Here is a 17,529-nt window from a genome sequence, read left to right on the forward strand (position 1 = left end):
TAGATGTGTTTTTCTAGGTGATCCATGTGAGGAATGATGAGAAAGGACATGGATACTTGCCCCTAGATATGCTTTTCTAGGTGATCCATGTTGGAGAGGATAGTAGGAATAGTCTAGTTGTGTTTTCCTAGTTCCACTCATCCTCATGCGTGTGTGCAAGTGATGTATGGTTTCAAGTATATAGCACCCCGTATAAGAGTTTGTCTCCTTTGGTTTCAAGCTTGCTTCAACCTGTTTAAGACATATAATGCAAATGCAAATGCCAAGGGGTGAATGTCTAGTTTTGGGAACATCTCATTTAAGAGTTTGTTTTCTTTGGTTTCCAGAATGTTTAACCGCATTTAAGATAGATACATGCCTGATTTCGAGGATATCTTGTGTACGAGTTTGTTTTCTCTAGTTTCGGGAATGTACACCCCATCTAAGACATATATCGAATGCTCCATCTGGTTTTGGGCCTGAAACATCTCGTTTAAGAGTTTGTTAAATTTGTGGTTTCAAGAATAAACTGTTACAAGTGTGGTTGTCGTTGCACCAAAAGATCGACCTGTTAATTCTCGATACAATCACTAGACTTATAGAATCCATAGGAGGTGGTTAATCCATGTCACAAACCCGAGTGCTACACTGCACAACATAAGGAGACCAAGGGCGCACACCTTGCAACAATCCCCCCAATGCAAACGAGGGGTTTGAACCTGTGACCAAGCTCTGATACCACTTGTTACAAGTGTGGTTGTCGTTCCACCATAATATTGACCTGTTAATGCTTGATACAACCACTATACTTATAGAATCCACAAGAGGCAGTTAAGCCATGTCACAAATCCAAGCGCTGCACTGCACAACACAAGGAGACCAAAGGCGCACACCTTGCAACATGAACACCTCATTTAAGACATGCAAAATTATGATAAAATATGGTACAAACAGGGAAATATGGGTGTCCCTCCTTAAGATATCAACATAGCCCTATGTTGATGTCTTAAGGAAGCTAAGAACAAAGATAGTCGCCTTTAACACTAAGGAGATATCCTTTAGGCAACAATTCATAAATACAAGCTAAAGAGGAAATACTCTTACAAGCAAGGATAAGATAGTTGAAAAAGAGATATATTGCAATGATTGTAAAGGGGGTCCTTGGAGGAGAAGAGATATTTGCTCAAAAGACATCTACCTCCAAGAGGGGTTTCTTAAACAAACATAACATCTTCTACCAAATGAAGGGGAGGAGAACAAGAATGCACACCTTCCCCCTATTGCTAAGTGAAAGGGACTCTTGACGAAGGATGATGATACACTTTTGACCCATTGTGAGGGGTATGTTTATAATAAGATATATGTTGCCAAGTGAAGAAGAGGTTGTAGCCAAGGACTTACACCTCTTTCATAAGAGATAATCCTTGCCCAAATAATAACTTCACACAAGGAATGACATCAAATCAGAAGAAAACATTGCTCAACAAAGGAGAAGTGGATCCTTGGAGAGAGAGAGAGAGAGAGAGAGAGAGAGAGAGAGAGAGATCATTGCCCCTGGGTGTAAGGGAAATGAGAAGAATTACACAACCTATAAGGAGATATTAGACATAAGAAAATGCACAATACACTCACATGAATAAATATCCAATGCAAGAAAGGACATTAAGATGTGTAAAATGCAACTCTAAAGAAGAGGTAATCTTCAAAGAGAGAGAGAGAGAGAGAGAGAGGAAAAAAGAAACATCACAAACTCCCTCAAGGAGGGATTTATTATAAGAGACACACCATTTCATGCAAGAAAGGATATCAAAAATATGAAAAATGCAACCCCTAAACGAAATATTGATACTTTAAGGAGAAAGAAAAGGATAAAGGTTCTTGCCCCCCAAGTATAGAGGCAAGAATGAACCCTTGTTGTTGCCCCAAGATGTTTGAAATTGAAAAAGCATCACCTCTTATGACAAAGAGCCCCCAATTAATTTAACTACTTGTGTCATAGGGTGAGGAGAAACATGAAGGCTGAGAAGAGCGCTAAGGAACTACTTTCTCACCAAGAAAGATATTCTTATCAGTGTAAAGATTTATGTGAGCCTTATCGAATTGTTCTTGAATAAATTCCTTAAATGCTTTACATTTTCGAAGAGAGTGACAATATCTACAATGAAATAGATAATTTTCATCACCTTTATGCTTTTTTCTAAATTTTACAAAGGAAAAATAACATTATTGTCGTACTTTAATTTCCAAAAGATACTAGTTGCTAACCTTTCTTGATCATCAACAAGAATAGGATTTGTCTCTTGTGACGTAGAATTAGAATTGTTAGAAGAAGAAGGATTATCATCTATGATTTTAATTACGCCTCTATCAATGAGTCCTTGCATTCCATTTTGAAAATCAGGACAATCATTGGTAGTGTGATCATTAATTTGGTGATATGAAGAAAAAGGAGTTTTTGAAGAAGCAGCACTTTTAGCTGAACGATAGGTTTATTGTCTTGCAAGATGATCTTTGAAGTCTTTAATCCTAAGGAAATCATCCATAGGAGAGTTATGATCATGTCCTAGGCCTTCTGTGCTAGCTTGTGTAGGATGGTTTATAGGGACTCTAATTCATTGTTCAAACTTTCCAAGTCCTCATCCTTTAAAACCTTGCTTTGATATTATGTTAAAGCCACTCCTATAATAATCTCTTAATTGGAAAGGCGAAGGAAAATTATAACAAAATTTATTTAAAGCTTGTAGTGTAAATGTGTTTAGAAGGAACAAAGGGACAAGTAGATGAAGAAGGAATATCTCATGGAGTAGGATTTTCCTTTCTTTCATCATTCATATCCTCTTTAGTAGATCAGGAAGAAAATTCCTCATCATCTAAGACCTCATCTTTACTTTATGTTATTTTTGGAGATAGATCATGAATAAAATGCATAACATCCCATTCTCTACAAATGTTTTGATGACTAAGATAGGCTCTGGGGGAATTTAGAGGACCTAAAGAGATAGAAACATCAATATTTTGATCTTGCCCTCCTTATGCTAGGCTATGTATATGGGAAGAAGATGGTGCCATGTTGCTCTTCAATGATTGCTCTCTATTAGAGAGATAATTAATAGGAGTATTAGCTTGTTCTTAATTTGCATTAGATACCCTAGGAGAAGTACAAGGATTAGGTTTTCTATTAGCATCTCTAGGATTGGAATCTACGAAAGCTTTAATGTGATCTATATATGCAATGCATTTTCCTAAAACATCACAATAAAACAACATGCACTATAAATGAAAGATTTGAGATCTATTTGATTTAAAGGAAGCCATTTGGAAATTCAAAAAATGCAATATGTCAAAGTGTTGTGAATGAAAAGAAGCAATGTGAAATTTAAGAAGCCATTATCCAACACATGATTATGATAAATATAAGTGAAAAGAAAATTAATCATATTCAAAATAACAAATAAATCGAATCTATTAAGTGTCATGGTTAATTTTTAAAATCAAATATGAAAATTGAAGTGATGAATTATGCAACCAACAAATCCAATTAACCAAAATAAATTAGGGTTTTTATAAATTAAACCTCTAAATTTACGTAACTTGATTAAAATGAGATCTATGAATTTGAATTTGAAATTTGAAATGTTTCTAAATCAGATCTGAGACAATTGACCCAAATTAAACAATCCACAAGCGCAATTTTAGAATTAAAAATTAGGGTTTGTGTGAAATTAACCTCTAAATCTTTGAAATTCAATTGGAAATTAAACTTGTAAATATAAATTTGAATTTTAAATTGCAAAAACACTCAGATATGAGAACATAAATCAAAATTTAAGGTGTAAGGAGTCAGGTTCACCAAAACGTAATGGTGAAAATTTTAGGGTTTCCACCACAGAAGGAAGAAATCACTATTTTTTATTTGGGGACCATCATATTAGGGAAAGATGGGAATTAGATAGATCTAAACCTAAGAGGTCTGAATGTTGATCTAATTCTAGGGGGTTGTTGGAATGTGCCCCCCTTTTTTTTCCCTTATATTGAATTGATTTGTTGAATTTGTTGAAATTAGGGTAAATGGGTCGAAATTGATGTAAAAATGTGCAAACAGTGAGCTACAGTCGTCAGAGTGAGCCACAAACCTGGATCTAAGGATTGTACGAGGATTCAGATCTATTCCCAGAAGGAGATCCTGATTTATCAGGACCGGAGCAAAGGTCGTTCTGGTCCTCCTAACTTTTTGCACTCAAATGGGTGAATGATTCATTTCTGTAAATAAATCTTATCCCGAAGATCACATCTCCATACTTGTTTTGTACACGCAAAAAGAAGGGGAAATAGGTTGGAAATAGGGGTTTGACTTATTGAAATGTTGCAAATACTGAAATAAATAATGGAAGGATATACCTCAGATTTTCAATGACTGGTCATGATGCTTCGCTTCTTGAATGTAATTACATATGTTGTATGAAATCGCATGAACATGAAAAAACCCTAATCACACACACATGCTTGCATATGAATGTTGTAACTTGCTCCACAATGATTGAATGAAGAATAGGCAACCTTGAAAACTTTGAAAAATGCTTAAATATTTTAGGTCAAATGCTTGGACTCTTAGAATGCTTAGGATGAAATTAGGTTGATCAAATATCTTTATATATGAGGATCTAGGTCAATTTACCAATTAGGCCAACCTCCAACGATCATTTGAGCCACCGACTCCATTTCCCATAAAAGATATGGGTTTCACCCCCACCTTAAATATTTGACCCCAAAGAGAGGGACCAAAGCGCTAGGCACTCTTGTCTAGGACCAAGGTGTTGGTGGCACCCTGGTCCTCCTTAATTAGGGGCCAAAATTAAGGTCCAAGGAGGAGGACCCAACTCTAGAGGGTCATTTGGTAGGTGCTTAAGGTATAAAAATTAGAGTTAAGGAACTGAATGAACCCAAATAGGAGATGAGGGGGAGACAAGCTAAAGTAGGGGCACAAGCATGAGGTGTAAATTGGTACGGTGACAAATAACAATGCTACAAAAAGTAATCCCATTTTATACCAATCCACAACATTTGGATGAATCCAGTTCCTTATAAACATCTGCTTCCGAAGGTCTATAAATAAGTTATAACAAGAAGTATTACCATCATCCAAACTATCCAAATACTCCTTAACTTGAGCACCGATAGTCATATATTTTTTTCACACAACATTTTTCGTTATGGGCAAAGTATTAAGAAAATAAAATACCAAGAAAACAATAAGAGAGTCATATCAAAAGGGGTACATTTCATCCTTAGTCATTCAAATATTGTTCAACAATTGACACCTCAAAATATCACATAAATCATAATCCCTATTCTCCTTTACTATTTGATAGGCCACATAGACTGTCGTAAAGGAAGATGATCCTTCCCGATTCCTGAAATATAATTTGTATGAATTCCCATAGTCGTATACCTTACACCTAAATCAACAATTCTATCAATTTGAAGAGCTCACTTTCCAGATACAACTCCAATTTGTTTGTTCACTTCCTCATTCTTTACTAACTTCAAAGCGGGTACCTTTCTAGTACAACACAAACCAATCACATCCCTTAGTGCTTCCTTGGAAATCAAGAATGGTTGATCCAACCATAGAGAATCTTCATGTATTTTTCTCAACACAATCTTTATTATTTCTTTGTTACAACACATAAGAAAATTTCTCCAATTATCCAACCCCATATGTCCTAGATTGACATAATCAAATTTAAACTTTTGCAATCCATCAACTTGATGAATTCTCTTAAACTCACTTATCTTGTTATGATTGTATTATTCCATAGAGTCATGAATGTAATAGTGGACATTCTCTTTATGTATAACTTTATCGAGAATAAGAGAAAAAGCACAAACAAGACCTTCTATCCTAGGAATAAACAAACGAATCTCAAAAACAAGTTGATCCTCATCATGAACACTGATAATTTTAGAGTTTTCCATTTGAAAGATCACAGTTTGATAAATAACTTTGATCAAAGGCAACAATGCCTTTGCTTCTCTCTGCATTCACCAACTCCTCAATTGCAATTGCACAAAATGAATTTCCAAAGAAATATATACTTGCCACTTAGGGTTTTCAAAAAGATGATACATTGTACACCAAAGCCCATAGAAGAGGTTTTGAATCACCAAATCCACTCAAAAACCACTGGAAACATCTTCCATGCCGAGAGAAACTCAACATCTGAACCACAAGGTAGTGCAAAATATCTGTGTTAAATTTTCCCCCTTAAAAAAATGTTGTCTAAATTAGTTTCCAGAACAATGGTTGGCACCCACAGTAGGTGTGGATCCATCTTCAATCTTCTCTTCAACCTTATCTTCTAATTTCTTTATCCATGTCATCTTCATTTTCTCCTTCTCTTCATTAATATCAATTTTCCTTTTTCGGATCAACTATTTCTCATTCCTTTTTCTTTAGAGTTTTGTAACATGTCCCATTTTATTATAGTTATAGCATATCGGACCTTGTTATGATTTACTTCCATTTATTATGTTGTTTCCACTTCAAAAATTTCTATTTGACCTGCATTCAACAACCTTGTGCCCATATACATTGCAAACATAATAATATCCATTGAAAGATTGAACACCTCTGCCAAAAATTGAATTTCCATTTCTATTCCAATTCAACCTACCTCTACACTCACTTGCTTTGTGTCCAAACTTATTACAATGGTGATAATTTCCATTAAGGGATTGATTTTTATTTGACTTCTGCATTCACTAGCTCCATGTCCAAATATATTGCATGGAAAACAACTACCATTAAAAGATGAATACCTGGAAAGAACAGGAAGAGGTCTCCTGACATTCTTTGAGTTTCAGAAGCTCTAGTCTGAAAAAAAAATCCTTTTGATCTTTATTAGAGTTCTTCAATTCATCCTTGACCTTTATCTTTCTTGTTAGATGACATAAAACATTCACCATCTTCAAAACCAAGTCCACCTTTATCTTCACTTTGTTTTTGAGAACTGAGCATGGCATCAAGCACTTCATTGCCACCTCTTAGTTTTAGCCCATTATCAATATGATCCTTTGCATCTTTCAATTCCTTCTTCATTTCTATTACTTCTTCTTTGAGTCTTGAACATTATTTAGTCTTCTCATCAAGATTTGTTTCAAAATCATCAATGACCTTCTTTCCTTTATCAAGCAGGCTTCTTAAATAAGAGATCTTTTTTAACTACCTTCTTATATTTTTCTCTGCTTTCATCGAATTCCTCCAATGTAGATATTAATTCTTCTTCCATGGAAACAACATCATTAACATCATCCCAATAATTTTGACCCATACCATCCACGTCTTTCTATTCTTCTCCAAACACAGTGTTCAAAATCCTGGATCTACTTCAACGGTTAATTGTCTCTGCAGGAACCAAAGTTTTGATACCAATTGATGAGAACTACTACATGATGAGAGGGGGGTGAATCATCATATACTAAAACTTGATCATATTAAAATATTTATTCCACATCAACCATTCATTGCATGTGCATGGGAGTAAATAACTAAAACAGTAAATGCATCCACACAAGAACACCAATATTGTTTACGTGGAAAACCCAAACTAGGAAAAACCATAGGGAGAATCAAACTCAACAATATATAATAAGTGTTTACTATGGTTTGGGCCATAGGCTAGGGAGCTCGCTACTCCAGACTTGCAGGCTAACGTGCACAACCTTGGGGCAAGATACAAAAAAGAGACTTGCACAACTGAATATCACTTCTTCGGGGCAAGATACAAAAACATTTGTTCTTATACAATGAGAATAAGAAATTGAACTATAAAGGGAATAACATCTACCAACATGCAAATAATAGTTCACAACTTAATACTCATCTGATTCATCTTTCATCTCTGCTTTGTAACACATCTGAACCTTTGTATCACATCAAACTCACATCACATTCACATCCTACTTTACTTCATATCATATACATTCACTTATCATATCTTGTCCATCTTATCTATCTCCAAATAGCTCAATTGATCTATCTTTACATATCCACCATATCATCATCTTTCTCAATTAGGTCGGCTAAAGGATGTAGCGTGTATATTCATCATTGACCCAAAACATTGCATGTGAAAGGTAAAGAAGACGTGTGAAGATTCACACCAAGTCGACACACCTTCAAATTATCCTCATAAAGATTCTAGACACAAGAATGGACTGAAACATATAAGTTGGTTCATACCTATCTACTTTACTCAAAATATTTTAATCCAGACCCAAAAATAAAATATGTGGTCCACCACAAAAGAAGCATGACATAATAAGAACAATATCCAACAATCCACAATAACCTCAAAGCAATAGAAAGACAAGGAATGCAATGCATTCCTCCACAAAGTCCACAAAGTTTTGAAACTGCACCAATAATGATCACAGACATAAATAACGCTCGTAGAGAAACATCCATCCAACTGAGAAACTGAGATCAGTTTGCCATAATTATTCTACTTCAATCCACATAGCCATATGATACATATCTGGTACATCCATACATTTCCAGACAAATATATTGTTTATCAGATGAGTCACCATAGTTAGTAACACACTTTTTGGATCAAAGAAAAGACATTAATCTTCCAAAAATACAACATATCATAAAATTTAACCATTCAAAAAGCTTACAGATAGTTAACATAGCATATCCACCTATTACTGAAGACATCACATCATTCTTCACATGAATTTATATACAACTCTACATCATATTACTAATTGATAGACATCTGAACCAACAACTAGACACAACCAATATCATAGACTTAACCAGAATACATTGTCAAACTATATACTTCTCTGTCACATCACTTTCAAACCAGTAGCACCAACAACCAGACTAATAACTAGACCACCAATAAGTCAACCAGACCAGATAAATTGACATCCCAAACTACAATAATAGGTTTGACATCAATGATAATAAAGACTCACATGTACAACAATCCAAACTCAACCACCAGAGTATTTCTAGACCAAAAAGGCATGATACATATAAGATACACCACAACTATCAACCATGAGCCAGACCAGTAGACAACATTGAAATCAAAATAACATAACTTCACTTTCTAACTAAACCATTGGTAGAAAATTGAACTAGAATGCTGCACAAACCAAATGAATATATCCTTAAAGCTACAACACTAAATTCCACATATTAGAGAACCACCAAGCATTCTCTGGACCGATTCTAACAAACACCCCACTTTTAGATATAGCAACAACCAACTCTAACATTTGAGTAATAGATGACTTGAAAACTTGATAGTGTAATGCACATAGATTGTAAACAATATATCCAAGACCACACTCCATAATCTCAATATACTGAAGGAATGCAAATCAATCTTCAACTAAGACATTAAATATTTTTCATGCATAAATACTATTTCCTGCATATTAAAACTTTCACTACACCAACCTTTTAGAAACACCTCATACTTACACAACATCACTACTAAAGCACACAATAACATCAAAATACTTACTTTTGAACCATCTGCAACATATATTGACATCAATGACAACATCATACAGATTGACATCAATGACAATACAGTTGAACATAACTCGAGTTTTTAACATTCTCCTCCTTTGTCATTTTGATGACAACATTGCCACCAATAGCAAAGAACATTGCACTCACATCTGATCTCTCTCCCCCTTTGACATCAAGGACAAAGGGTGCCACAACTACCAACAACAACTCTTTCTCCCTCTTTTGGACCAACCTCTGATATTTGAAACACTTATTGCTCCCCCTAAAAGCAACCACCACATCAATCAAGGAGCAAAATATGAACTTTAGAACTCCCCCTGGACATATGCATCATTTAAATGCATCTATTTTTAAAAAGGAGGGGAAATAACCCCCAACTTCTGTCAAAGATACTCAAAGGTGTCCTTTACCAATTCCTTAGTAAAGATATATGCAATTTGTTCCTTAGCAGGTACATACTCCAATTGTATACATCTAAAAATGACTAGAGATAATTAAATAAATATTAATTATTTATTTAATGACTTTATTCTTCTATCGATAAATAAATTGAATAATTTATGTATTTGATTCACTCGCATATTCCTCTAAATCGACATATTAATTATTTAATTAAAATTCATCATAATTCTTCTAAAACTATATCTTAATTAAATAATCTTAATTTATTTAATTAATCATCTAACCTAAGTCTTCAATTCTAAATTCCACAACATTTCCTCCATCTCATCTTCCACATAATCACACCACTTCATCACCATATGGTTAAACAAATTAAATATTTTTAATATTTAATTTCACAATTATCTTCAACGTCATCCCTAGTCAATAGTATTAGGAGACTCGTGTGTCCTCCTATTTCCTATATTCCCTCTCACATCCTTGTATCTTAGAGGGTGGTTTTGTCCACATGAACTTGGTCAAAGTGACTCATTGTCCACTTGTCCCAGGAAGCCTAAATCTTCTCCAATCTCCCTAGATTGTTGACTCCTTCATGTCTTGGGAAACTTATGTTTTCTCCAACTATCCTACATCTTTGGAGTCCTCATCCTTTGTAAAGGTGAGAATGATGTCATATGCAATCTCTTTCCACCTTGTCCTCCACCTTGTCATTGTAGGAGGAATAACTTCCCCCTTTATCTCTCACATCTCAACCAACTTCTTCTCAACCATCCATGATCTCAAAATTTACTTTCAACCATTGATCTTTTCCACCTTGGATTTTAGCCCTACAAAAACTATAAAAGGAAGCCTTTAGCCAACATTTGATTTTATTCACCATTAGAGAATTCAAGCATCCAAGCATTCTAGTTTCAACAAACAAAGTAGTTTAAAAGTGTGTCTTTGGCTTAGCATAATAACATTTAGCAGATTATCATAATAGCTTCATCTTTTCATTTGCGCTATAATCATTATCTATTATAGTTGCATTGTAGTTTCCACTCCAATGTATTTTCAATGCCACATAGTCCATTCAACTTATTGTCATCTTGAATCAATATCTATGCATTATGAGAGCAATCTTAACAACAAGATCAAGGTTGACATGACACAATGGAACATGCATGATAGTTTAAACTTTTTAAGTTTACTCGTTTAATTTGTTTCATTGGTGACTTGGTTACTTTGTAGGATTTTATAAGTCTTGTGGTAGCTTAGTTTATTACTCTTACAACTAGTTAGATTTCTAGGTCACATTTTTGGAGCCCACCGTGGGGCCTAGCCCCGTTTTTAACATCTTTTAAGTTTTAGTGCATACAAGCATAAAACATCATTTTGGTGCATTTACTTTCCAATCTAGCGCATCCGTGAGAAAGAGCAATTTTTCTCAGACTAGCACTAGAATTGATTCTTAGAAAAATCCATATTTTAGTGCATTTACTTGTTCTTTTACCACATACAATAGTTTTTCTAGCACATTCACTGCATTTTGTAGGGCATCCACAACATAATTTAGCGCATTTGTAGCATTTTATAGCGCATCCACAACATTATTTAGCACATTCATTAGTTTTTGCAGCGTATCCATTGCATCTTTTCATGCATATAGGGCATATTGTAGTGAATTTAACCATTGTTTTAGCACATCTATCACAAAGAGCATTCTGTTTGACTTGGTCTTTTAATTTTTTATCTAAATTTTCTTGCAGCTATTCACAAAGGTCCAAGACAGTATTATGAGACTATTGACAATTGCAGGATTTTATTGTATTTAGATCATAATTTTCATATTCATAATTACATATTTAATTTAGGCGCCTAGTATAATTAGGAGGATAAGTAATTTCATCATTCATCTTTTACATTTTATTTTCACATAGCATAATTTAGGGGAATAATTTGATATTAGTTTCCTTTTTTCTTTATCATAATAGGCTTTTACATTTTGTACGTGTGGTTTTAGCATAATTTCACATAGTTTAATCTAGGAGGGTAATAAACTATTGTTTTCCATGTCTTCAAAAAGTGATAGGTATATGCTCTCCCCTTAATTGGGTGATCAAAAAGCTAGACTCGCCTTATTTTATTTTCTTTATTAAAACCCATTTAGAGGGCTTGCCTCCCGATGGTGTGCTTCACCTAGTGAGAGGGAACGACCCAATCGGTATTTCTTTAGCCCGCTATATAAATTAAAAAGTTAGGTGAAAACCACAACTGCTTGGTGATGTGTATCTACATCGACAGTTCCCCTAGTATCCACATTCGTGTGAGATGATAAAAAATCCTTTAATGAGGACTAGGACAACATCTTAAGTGAGCTACCACCGCATGGGTAGACACCAAGTTTCATTGAAGTTTCCTCACTAAGAACCAATTGTTTTAGTAGCCCACCTTCTACTTGTTGACATAGGAATTGTGAAACATGCATTCTAAAGACATCCCTTATGTACTCTTCAATTTGAGATAGTCGATGTCTTCAAGTCTTTAGAAACTCGAATCTTGGTATGCCCGAGAAGTGAGTGTCATGTAAAGGGTAGCCAGTGCTACCAAGCTTCTATTTATCCGGTTGAATGCAGTATTCTATTGCAAGGGGATTCAATAAGTATTGTCTTGGTCAAACCTTTAGGTTGTAAATATTGAATGTGCTTTTATTTTATTAGTTGAACAAAATTGTGTCTTTATTTTCTATTGTGTATTTCTTGTCAAAAACATAAAAATCATCTCAAAAATATCAGAAAAAATAGAAAAAGTTGACCAAAAACATTAAAAAAAAAATTCAAAAAATTCAAAAAACACACAGAGTAGCGCATTTGAAAAATTATCTAGCGCATTTGATACATATCTTAATGCATTTGTACTATTTTGTAGCACATTTGATGCATATTTTAGCGCATCCAATAGTTATTTCAACACATTTGATAGTTAAAATAGCGCATTTGCCAGAAACAATAGTACTTTTGAGACATAAAGTGGCATATTTGAGCAATCATTTAGTGCTTTTATAAATTATTTTAGCACCTATACTTTAGTGCATTTGCAAGAGAGAGAAAAAACACAGGTCTAGGGAGAAAACAAAAATAAGATTCAAAACCCCTTTTCCACAAAGAGTTCATTTAAAAAAATATATACATTCAGTTCAGGTTCGTACTAGACAAATTATTCAACACCATACATTTCACGCATAAAATCCAAACTTAGACAAAAATCAAGATTTTCTTAGTGCTTTTGAGATCTTCATCATCACAAATTGGTTAGTTCCCCTATCAGGATATCTATCATCCTTTATCAAGGAACTAGACTAGTATTAAATCTTGACAAAGTTAGTCATCATCATAGTGAGATCTATCATCTCCAGTTTGACTTACTTTGCATCACTATTCCTTAATAATCCAAGATTGTTCTTTCAAACACGATATCAAGACAACACTTTAGAAATTTTGGTTCAATCTAAATTCATCCAAATTAAAACAACTTTATACACTAGGATCACTTCATCCTCATCATTTCAAAAATCTTGTATGGTTGAAACAAGACCATAAAAGAAAAAAAGGAAAGGATGGATTTATTTGGAAAGGGTTTTGCATATGATCTAGTAAATATTTTTGGAGAAACTTCAAAAGATATACATGATCCCGATAGTGATTATGAGACTTCTAGTGATATATCTGAGGGACATGTGCTTGACGCATCACAAGATCCAAAATTTCACAAGCTTATGGAAAAGGTTGTGGAAAGGGATAGAGAGAAATATTTCCTTATGTTTGCACAACAAGGTTGTAGTGTCCTAAAATGCGCCTAGTGCATTTATGAAGAATCCATGATCAAAATTATGTTATTTTGGCATCATGGGCTCGAAAGGCAAAGTGCCTTGAAATGCCTTGAAATCCCCTTTGGGCCTACTTTTGGATGGACGGAAGCGCGATGCGGGGACGTCTGCGCATTGCGCTAATGTCCCGAAAAGCTAGCCGAATCTCAAATCTGGGAGAGAGTCAGATGTTGGTCGACGCGTGTCCTTTGGCTCACGTTTCGTTGTAACGCCTCTTTGCGCCTCTTTCGAGTTTAAAAACCCTTCCTAGCTCATTTTGAAGGGTTCTTGATCTTGGGTTCTTGGCTCTTAGCTCTCATTGTGCTCTTGATATCTTGTTGCTCTCTCCATGCTATTGGACATACACTCTACCAATATCAAGCTACAATCATCTCGTGGTGGCTTCTTACCAACAAAGCGATCAAGTGGGCTTCGTCACACTCATGAATCCAAATACGAGGGATTGGCTTCATGCTCATTCTCTCTCTCTCTCTCTCTCTCTCTCTCTCTCTCTCTCTCTCTCTCTCTCTCTCTCTCTCTCTCTCTTACCAATATCTTTTACATGCAATGAGTCCTTTGCATTGTTAAATATTTATTTCCAATTTTCCATTATTCCAATATTTATTGCATGCAATAGGAGTTAGCTTATTTTAAACGGAGTTTAGTTTCCATTTTTATTTACTTTCCAATTTACCAAGTTCCAATTTATTTTTCCAATCTATCTATCTGGTTGTCTGTGGTGGTGGAAACACCTAAACGGGGGCTTAACTGAGGCAGGCCTCTATACAACCCCAACAATTTTCTTTGTCTCAATGTGTGCAGGTGACAGACAAGTTCTGCACATGGGAAACCATTTATAGGCTACTTTCTGTACTTTTCCTTGTCCATGGACCGTATGGACTACAACGCACCGCGTTGGTGTCCGGGCCCCGCTTCGGCGTCTAGAACCCGAGAGCTCCCCACTGGAAGGTATAACCTATTTTTGATATTGCATTGTTCTATGAAATTCATCTCTTATATATTTATCATTTTTGTATTGTAATTTTGTGCTCTAGTTAGTGTAGTTACTTTTTATCCCCTGACTCATCTTAGCGCCTGTTCGAAGAGGTAGCGGTGAACTAATTTGCCTTTTGAGATCCATCATCTTGGAGGGGGAAAATCTCCTCCCCTACAAAGGTGTAAAACTCCCACATGATTTTGATGTCTCAAAATTAAAAGTAACAACTGGGAATGAAATAAATACAAACACAAACACGAATAAGAATACAAATGAAAACACAAATAAAGTTGAGATCAATACAAGGAAGAAGAATAAGAAATTGTCTAGTGAATCCTTTGAGTACACTTGTGAAACAAATCCAAGATCTCCAACAATAACTTGCAAAGATACAAGAAGGATCTTCACCAAAGCAATACTCACTAGAGGATATATCTCCATATCCTTTTGATAGAAGTATGGTCATGTTACCTTTCCCTCCACATTTTGAAATTCCAAAATTTGACAACTACAAGGGGAAAGGGGATCTACGTGACCACATTAGAGAGTTTTGAGTTACATGCATAAAAGTCACCCACAATGAGACACACCTAATGCAAATTTTTCCCAATAGTTTAGGTGGTCAAGCTATAGAATGGTTTTACCATTTACCACCTGGAATTAGATCATTCAATGAGCTAGTAGAAAATTTTATCACCCATTTCTCCTATAATATCGAACATGAGGTTTCAATTCTAGATCTTTGTAATAGTAAACAGAGTAATGGGGAATCTTTCACTAACTTCTTGCAAAGATGGAGACAACTCATAGGAAAGGATCCCTATGACATACTAGAGCAATAAAAGAAAGAGACATTTGTCCACAACTTAAATGCTGAATTACGTTATCAATTACAACTTCAATGCCCACCTTCTTTTAAAAAGGTTATTGAAAAAGGACTTCTCATAGAGAAAGCTTTTATAGCTAAGGGACAAATCAAATTTTTCAAGGATACCACTAGTCCAAGTAACAACAACATGATAAATCAAGATTTTGGACTAAAAATAAAAACATTGTGAATGATGGTGTTGTAGATGCTTAAAATATCAAACCCAAACAACCCATCTTCAATCTATAATGACCACAAAACAATACAAACCATCAAAACACCTTGAGTACAAAAAGATGTTGTTTCAATCTATTCTACCTCTGCAATAGATAATGACACTGAATCTTGTTTCTTACTCAACCAAGAGACCAATTTGTCTCCTAAGAAAAATGCACCACCATAATCTACAACCCTTTTCAAATATCCAAATATCCTTTTTGTTGCTTGATCATGAGATTTCTTAGGATTAGCTTGAAATTTGGCAACCAAACATACAACTTGCATTATATACAGTCTTGATGCAGTCAAATACAACAATCCTCCAATAATAGATCTATATTATTTCTGATCCACATCTGGAGATCCATCATCCTTGCTCAACTTACAACCACTATCTTGTAATATTTAAATCATACCTCATTCAATTTCACGCCAAATAAGCATCTTGGCTTTAGGACAATTGGGTCATTGCGCATCCCCTTGTCATTTTGTCCACATGGATTGCCTTGTCAGCTAAGAATCTAGCCTATTCCCGACCATGTTGATCATTTGACTCATGGACACTAGCACACTGCGGAGATGTTTGTGTGCTGCACTAGCCTTCTGTAAATATGTCAATTCACAAGTGGTTGTTTGAGCATTATGCTTGTGCCTGGAGGATTTCATAATGCCTTTGTTCACAACCACTAACGTTGGGATTCTTCTTGGGGGTTTATATCTCACTCATTTGAGATGATTTTGTGACTTCTTGATCATTTGGTAAATTTTTGAAGCCCTTGGCATATTCCCTACATCTCTCACAAGTTTTTCTCTAGCATCCACCATTATCACAATCTTTAGAGACCTCTTGGAACTCAACTTCCTTTATCCAAGTGATCATTTCTTGAGTTCTAAAGGGGAGTTCCTTTCTCTCTTTTCTTTCTTGCATATTTATTCTTTCCATCTAGCATATAAATTGACTTAGCTATCTACTTTCATCTTTATCATTTTCCTTTTACTCATGGCTATAAGCTTGGCTATCCGTGGAGGTGGAAACACTGAAGCGGGGGTCTGACTGAGGCTGAACTCTTAACATAGTCACAACATTTTCCCTTTTCTCTGTGTGTAGGTTCGTGATCAAGCAAAGGAGTTCACTTTCTTGGAGGGTTCAATTATGGACCAGTTGTAAGCTTCCTTTATCCGCCTTCATCTTTTTTTAGTTGTTTGCATTCTATCCTTTTCATTTTATTTAGCACAACATCATCAATTTAGTTACATTGTTTTGTCCACGTCCGTTGTACGGTCTCTATACTCTATTGGTACAGTACGTCAGTGCATTGCACTAGTGTCCCAGTTTTGCTTGTTCGTCCTAAGAACAAAGACTTGGTAGAGTTGGTTTTAGGGGTCTTTATGGTGTTAGTTGTTTAGTTTTGTACTTAGCATCCCCTGGCTCACCTTTAGCGTTAGTAAAGTAAGGTGGAGTGACACGAAGCCAGTTACATTTTTAACTTTCTCATTGTGTGTGTTTTTATAATCTAAAAAATAAATAAAGTAAATACATAAAAAAAATTCAAACCAAGTTCCTTCATCATTAAGTGTTGTAGAATCCTTGTAGTACCCTTGTAAAGTGGTCGAGGTGTTGTGGAGCTTGTCTATGAGCATTATGACCCAAACTTCCATAAGAG

This window comes from Cryptomeria japonica, chromosome 11 (genome assembly GCF_030272615.1).
Source record: "Cryptomeria japonica chromosome 11, Sugi_1.0, whole genome shotgun sequence".
Classification (NCBI taxonomy): Eukaryota; Viridiplantae; Streptophyta; class Pinopsida; order Cupressales; family Cupressaceae; genus Cryptomeria; species Cryptomeria japonica.